General features: G+C 52.4%; 6 non-coding genes across 6 annotated transcripts; all 6 read right to left on the bottom strand.

The window, feature by feature from the left end:
- Nucleotides 1–3,440: 3,440 nt before the first annotated feature.
- Trnal-aag (transfer RNA leucine (anticodon AAG)) lies at nt 3,441–3,522 on the bottom strand. The gene has a single exon. It is a non-coding gene; the product is annotated as a tRNA-Leu (tRNA).
- A 75-nt stretch (nt 3,523–3,597) lies between these two features.
- On the bottom strand, nt 3,598–3,679 carry Trnal-uag (transfer RNA leucine (anticodon UAG)). The gene has a single exon. It is a non-coding gene; the product is annotated as a tRNA-Leu (tRNA).
- A 72-nt stretch (nt 3,680–3,751) lies between these two features.
- Nucleotides 3,752–3,833, bottom strand: Trnal-uag (transfer RNA leucine (anticodon UAG)). Its single transcript has one exon. It is a non-coding gene; the product is annotated as a tRNA-Leu (tRNA).
- A 72-nt stretch (nt 3,834–3,905) lies between these two features.
- Nucleotides 3,906–3,987, bottom strand: Trnal-uag (transfer RNA leucine (anticodon UAG)). The gene has a single exon. It is a non-coding gene; the product is annotated as a tRNA-Leu (tRNA).
- A 72-nt stretch (nt 3,988–4,059) lies between these two features.
- Trnal-aag (transfer RNA leucine (anticodon AAG)) lies at nt 4,060–4,141 on the bottom strand. Its single transcript has one exon. It is a non-coding gene; the product is annotated as a tRNA-Leu (tRNA).
- A 71-nt stretch (nt 4,142–4,212) lies between these two features.
- On the bottom strand, nt 4,213–4,294 carry Trnal-uag (transfer RNA leucine (anticodon UAG)). The gene has a single exon. It is a non-coding gene; the product is annotated as a tRNA-Leu (tRNA).
- Between the last annotated feature and the right edge of the window lie 1,706 nt (nt 4,295–6,000).

Below are 6,000 nucleotides of genomic sequence, written 5' to 3'. Positions count from 1 at the left end.
CCATCGTGACACCTTCCGTTATCACACTGCCAACATTCGTGTGTTCAAGTATGTTATAGTAGAGCCTTGTGCGAGACGAGGTCGAAGGCTTTTGCCAAATCGATCTGCATCATCGCGACGTAATCGCCAATCGCATCGCAACACTCTAGCACACTTCGAGCCACGTGTACATTTGTTGTAATACTGCGCCCCTTAATGCCACAAGTCTGGTGCGGCCCTACCACTGTTTTGATGACACTTTGCAGTTGTTTTGCTAAAACTTTCGTGAATATTTTATAGTCAACGTCGGCGAGAGTTATCGGGCGATATGAGCCAGGCAACAAGCGTTTCTTTTCATCATCACTCTTCGGGATTAGCACAATATGCGAGGTTGTGAAGGACAAGGGCAATCTTTTCGGTCATACGCTTCGCTGATAACTATATGGAGGACATGAGCCAGCGCTGACTTAAACGTTTTATAGAAAATAGCCCCTAAGCCATCAGGCCCAGGTGCTTTACCGGGCGCCAACTCGTCTATTGCGCACTCTATCTCACTCAGGGTAATGGGATGTTCTAGCCGTGCCTTAACTTCTTCATCGAGCTTTGGCATCAATGAAAGGAATTCGTCTGGTAGCCATCTTTAGGTTCACGTGGTTGACCTAAGAAGGCTTTGAAGTGATCGACGATCCCTTGTTTGATGTCGTTTTTGTCGGACGTGATGTCATTGCCTTTAGCTAGCTGGCGGATTTCCTTCCGACATGCGTACCTTTTCTCGTCTGAAGAGCTCGTTTTGTTGGCGCTTCTCCCCGCCCACAGCTTCTCAGACCTTGATCGCACAACGGCGCTTTGTATTTCTCAGAGTCTATCCTTTCGAGTTCGGCTTTCACTTCCTTTATTTCGTTAACATACACACCAGGCTGGACACTTTCCATGCAGATGAAAAATTGCAGTTGCTGGCGAAGGTTCGTTTCTGCCTGTTTCAGGTTATGCCGAAGGACACTGCTTCTTTCAATAGCCATTGTTTTTACTTTCTGTTTAAATTCTTCCCATTTAATGGCGAAGCTTGCTAATTCGACTGAAATCAGGTTTTCTAGTTCCTTCGCCACGGCATCAACGAAAGCATCGTCATCCAGCAACTGCGCGTTCAATTTCCAGAGGTCCCAGTTAAAGGTGTGTTTGATCTGTCTTTTCCCGAAAGTGGCAGTTACCAAGCAGTGGTCGCTATATGCAATGGGTTGCACATCATATTCACTTCACAAGGGCACCAATTAGGCTGACACATATAATCTATCTAGCCGAGCGTGGCTATCACGCTGGAAGTGCGTAAACTGCGGGTGGGTACCGCTGGCGAAGACACTACCGATATCTTCCAAGTCGTAATCGTGCACCAGCGCATTTAGCAATACAGCTCTCTTATCGCGAACGCGTGAAACATTTGCGCGATCGTCAGCAGTGCCCACACAGTTAAAATCCCCCAGCAGTATGACCACCTTGTGGCAGTTTACGTACGCTTCAAGTCGCTCAAAGAAGATTCGCCGGTCTGTTTCAATATTCGGCGCGTAGATACAAATGACTCGGAAATCCATATCGCAATAACAAAAATCAGCCACTAAAAGGCGTCCTGTTTCACACGAAAACACTGACTTCACACAAATGCCAAAGTTTCTTCGAATGAATATGGCGCAACCACCTGATCCACCAACAGCGTGAGAAACACACACGTCGAAGTGCGCACGGAAATTGGACACCATTCTGTCGGTTAGCTCTTGGCTCTCTATTTTGGTTTCTTGGATTCCCACAAGATGCAAGTCATTATCTAAGAGTAGGCGACTTAGCTGACATTGCCGCCTTCTTGCACCGAGCCCTCGTACATTTAACGTGGCTACACGTAGCGCTCCTTCGATATTAGCTGCCATGGCTACACGGTAGAATGGTGCCCGTCACAGTTACGCAGGGGCGAGTGTTGATAATGACGCGCCGATAACCGCGTTGAGTGCCACAAATGGGAACACAACCCGACCTCTCGAAAACAACACTAACATGCAACTCGGGCCCTCGTTCCTGACACATATCCAAGAGAATAGCGCTCAGGGTGACGGCCATTGCACTCACGAACCCCCCAACCCGCCTCAAGCAAAACACAGTACAGAACTACGGAGGCGGTTTACCCGCCTGCCGTGGATCGGCCGTAATGTTCGGCCGCAGCTGCAAGCTTGGTCTCCTCATACCTGGCGCTTTGGGCGGTGGCTCGTCTCCGCCGCTGCTGTCCTGCGTCGTAGCCAGGCTATTGGTCTGGTCGCGCGGATGTTTCCCCGCCTGCAAGTTGGCGAGCCCGGTATGGGTGTCCATGTCTTCATGTTCAGGGGGGGTGGAGGCCGCTCCCGGGTCAGGTGGGCTCTCTTCCTCACGGTTCGGCATGGCTACAGTGCCCTCCACTTGCTCTTGCTGTTCAGTGTCGACGGCTTCATCGACATGTTGCCCCTGTTTCTGAGGTCGTGCCTCCGACTCTGCCACCTCGCCAGCTGCTTCCTTAGCCGTGGTCGATGTGTCTTCCATATCCGCCTCGTCCATGAGTAGGGCGGAGTTGTCGTTGCTCACGGGTCCGGTCACGCTAGCGTACGTCCGCTCGCACTGACTCTCTTCGTGACCGAAGCGTCGGCAGGCACCACACCGCGGAATGCGGCAGTCGCGACGAATATGGCCCGTCCCGCGGGAGCGTAGGCAGAGAGGGGCCCTGCCCGGCACAACCACAAGAGCCAGCTCGCCGGAGACGCTCACCTGGTGTGGCAGGTCGTCAAGCATTACGCCCGGCTTCAACTTCAGCGTAACCAGTCTTGTGGTAGAGTTCTTATCAGCCACGCCATGCACCCGCCACCGGTCGCGGGCGACGTCCGTGACCTTTCCAAACGGCGCGAAGGCAAGACGCACGTCCTCGTCAGGAACGGTGTGCAGCAGCCAATGCACTTTTAAGCGTACATCCTGGTTGGCGGGGTCAATGACGAGGCATCGGCCCTTCTTGACCTGTAGCTCACCAACACTGACGATCTTCTTCACAGCTTCGTTGTCTTTGAAGGTCACGGCCCAAACATGGCTCATACGGTAGGCCCCGAGGGCCACCACTTCCGGCAGGAGCGATAACGGGGCGAGCGCATCGCGGAAATCTTCCACCCGGTATGGGCGGGCCCTGATATCACAATGTAAAAAAACTGTGTTCACAACAAAACGCCCTGTTGGCAAACTCGGCAAAACAACTTAGTACTCGTTGTCCGCAACGACACTCCTGTTACCGCGGCCGCTCTGGGCCGCTGAAGCCGCTCCTACGGAGCCCGTCATCATGCGTCCGTCACGCTCGGTGGCAGGAAGCAGAATCCCCTCTCGGGCACGCTACCACTGTTCTCCTGCCGAGTGACGGTAGCGTGCGCTTTTTGCCAAAGAACGCACGTAAAAAAAGCAACACAATATGGCAGCGGTGGGATTCGAACCCACGCCTCCGAGGAGACTGGTGCCTTAAACCAGCGCCTTAGACCGCTCGGCCACGCTACCACTGTTCTCCTGCCGAGTGACGGTCGCGTGCGCTTTTTGCCAAAGAACGCACGTAAAAAAAAAAGCAACACAATATGGCAGCAGTGGGATTCGAGCCCACGCCTCCGAGGAGACTGGTGCCTAAAACCAGCGCCTTAGACCGCTCGGCCACGCTACCACTGCTCCCCTGCCGAGTGACGGTCGCGTGCGCCTTTTGCCGAAAAGCGCACGTAAAAAAAGTGACACAATATGGCAGCAGTGGGATTCGAGCCCACGCCTCCGAGGAGACTGGTGCCTAATACCAGCGCCTTAGACCGCTCGGCCACGCTACCACTGTTCTCCTGCCGAGTGACGGTCGCGCGCGCTTTTTGCCGAAGGGCGCACGTAAAAAAAGTGACACAATATGGCAGCAGTGGGATTCGAGCCCACGCCTCCGAGGAGACTGGTGCCTAAAACCAGCGCCTTAGACCGCTCGGCCACGCTACCACTGTTCTCCTGCCGAGTGACGGTCGCGCGCGCTTTTTGCCGAAGGGCGCACGTAAAAAAAGTGACACAATATGGCAGCAGTGGGATTCGAGCCCACGCCTCCGAGGAGACTGGTGCCTTAAACCAGCGCCTTAGACCGCTCGGCCACGCTACCACTGTTCTCCTGCCGAGTGACGGTCGCGTGCGCTTTTTGCCGAAGAGCGCACGTAAAAAAGTGACACAATATGGCAGCAGTGGGATTCGAGCCCACGCCTCCGAGGAGACTGGTGCCTAAAACCAGCGCCTTAGACCGCTCGGCCACGCTACCACTGCTCCCCTGCCGAGTGACGGTCGCGTGCGCCTTTTGCCGAAAAGCGCACGTAAAAAAAGCAACACAATCTTGCAGCGGTGGGATTTGAACCCACGCCTCCGAGGAGACTGGTGCCTTAAACCAGCGCCTCAGACCGCTCGGCCACGCTTTTTTTTATTTATTGCCGGTCTTCGACATAAGACAGTACGTACAAATTACCACACACTCCAATAACACAAATGCATGCTGTTGTACAGAAAAAAAACACAAGTCGTCCGTCCGTATAGGACCGACGTTGTCACGTTAAAATTCCTTCATGGCTGCCAGAGGTACCAGCCTTGACAGCCAATCCGGTACATACACTTTCATTTTCTGTTCTTCAATAAAGCGAGATACACATTCTTTGAAATAAATCCTCGCGGGCCTCGCGTCGGGGTCACAGTGGTACCCTGCCATACGAGCCCGCCATAAACAGTGGAGTGCAATCAACATACTAAAGTGATAAGGAACCCCGTCATCATCCTTAATTGACAGATACCTGATCCCATGGGGGTCCACTGGCAATTCTTTCTTTAGTGTTCGCTGTAACACATCCCAGAAGTAAACCCCCTCCCAAAAGTGCAAAAAAAACATAGTCTATGGTTTCGATTCCTCGCTGCTGTTGTAGCTGTCGAGGGGAACACCTAGATACCGTGCCGGAGTTTTCATCCAGTTCACGTTCGCGAAGTGGTCCGGTGCAGACGGCCACTCCCCGTGCCATAGTCCAAGGGATTTGCCCCAATTTACTCTGCTGCCCGTGCCGTCACAGAAGTGCTTCACTACAGTTATTGCTTCGGTTATACTTGGTTTGTCTGTGCAACACACTGCGATGTCGTCTGCATACGCGAGTACTTTAACTTCGGCCGCTGCCAGCCTAAAACCACGTATTCTGACATTTTCATTGATTGCCAGACACATTGCTTCAATATATATAGCGAACAGAAGCGGACTGAGGGGGCAGCCTTGGCGCACTGAACGCATTATGTTAATGGGGGGCCCCAGTGACTTATTAACAATTAACCTCGTTGTGCAGTTCTGATACGCCAAGGCCACTCCCTCAGTGATGATGGAACCAACATTAACATGATCTAAGATTGCAAACAAAATAGCATGCGCGACACAGTCGAACGCTTTCTCGAGGTCGAGCTGAAGAACTGCAACGCCGCTATAGGTGACGTCACAGCACTCGAGAACACACCGCATCCTATGGATGTTCGCAAAAATAGATCGCCCCTTGATGCCGCAAGTTTGGTGGTCAGCGACTATTTCCTTGATGACACCTTGGAGTCTGGTGGCTATAACCTTCATAAATATTTTATAATCGATGTTTGTTAATGATATGGGCCTGTAGGATGTGACGAGCTTTAGTTTATCTATTTGATCGGTCTTAGGTATCAGTATAGTGTGCGCTTTTCCAAAGGAAGGTGGCAAGGATTTCTGCTCATCATCATCAGCCTATATTTATGTCCACTGCAGGACGAAGGCCTCTCCCTGCGATCTCCAATTACCCCTGTCTTGCGCTAGCGTATTCCAACTTGCGCCTGCGAATTTCCTAACCTCATCATCCCACCTGACTTTCTGCCGTCCTCGACTGCGCTTCCCTTCTCTTGTTATCCATTCTGTAACCCTAATGGTCCACCGGTTATCCATCCTACGCATTACATGGCCTGCCCAGCTCCATTTCT

This window comes from Dermacentor silvarum, chromosome 4 (genome assembly GCF_013339745.2).
Source record: "Dermacentor silvarum isolate Dsil-2018 chromosome 4, BIME_Dsil_1.4, whole genome shotgun sequence".
NCBI classification, from domain to species: domain Eukaryota; kingdom Metazoa; phylum Arthropoda; class Arachnida; order Ixodida; family Ixodidae; genus Dermacentor; species Dermacentor silvarum.
This window is presented reverse-complemented; position numbering and strand designations above follow the sequence as displayed.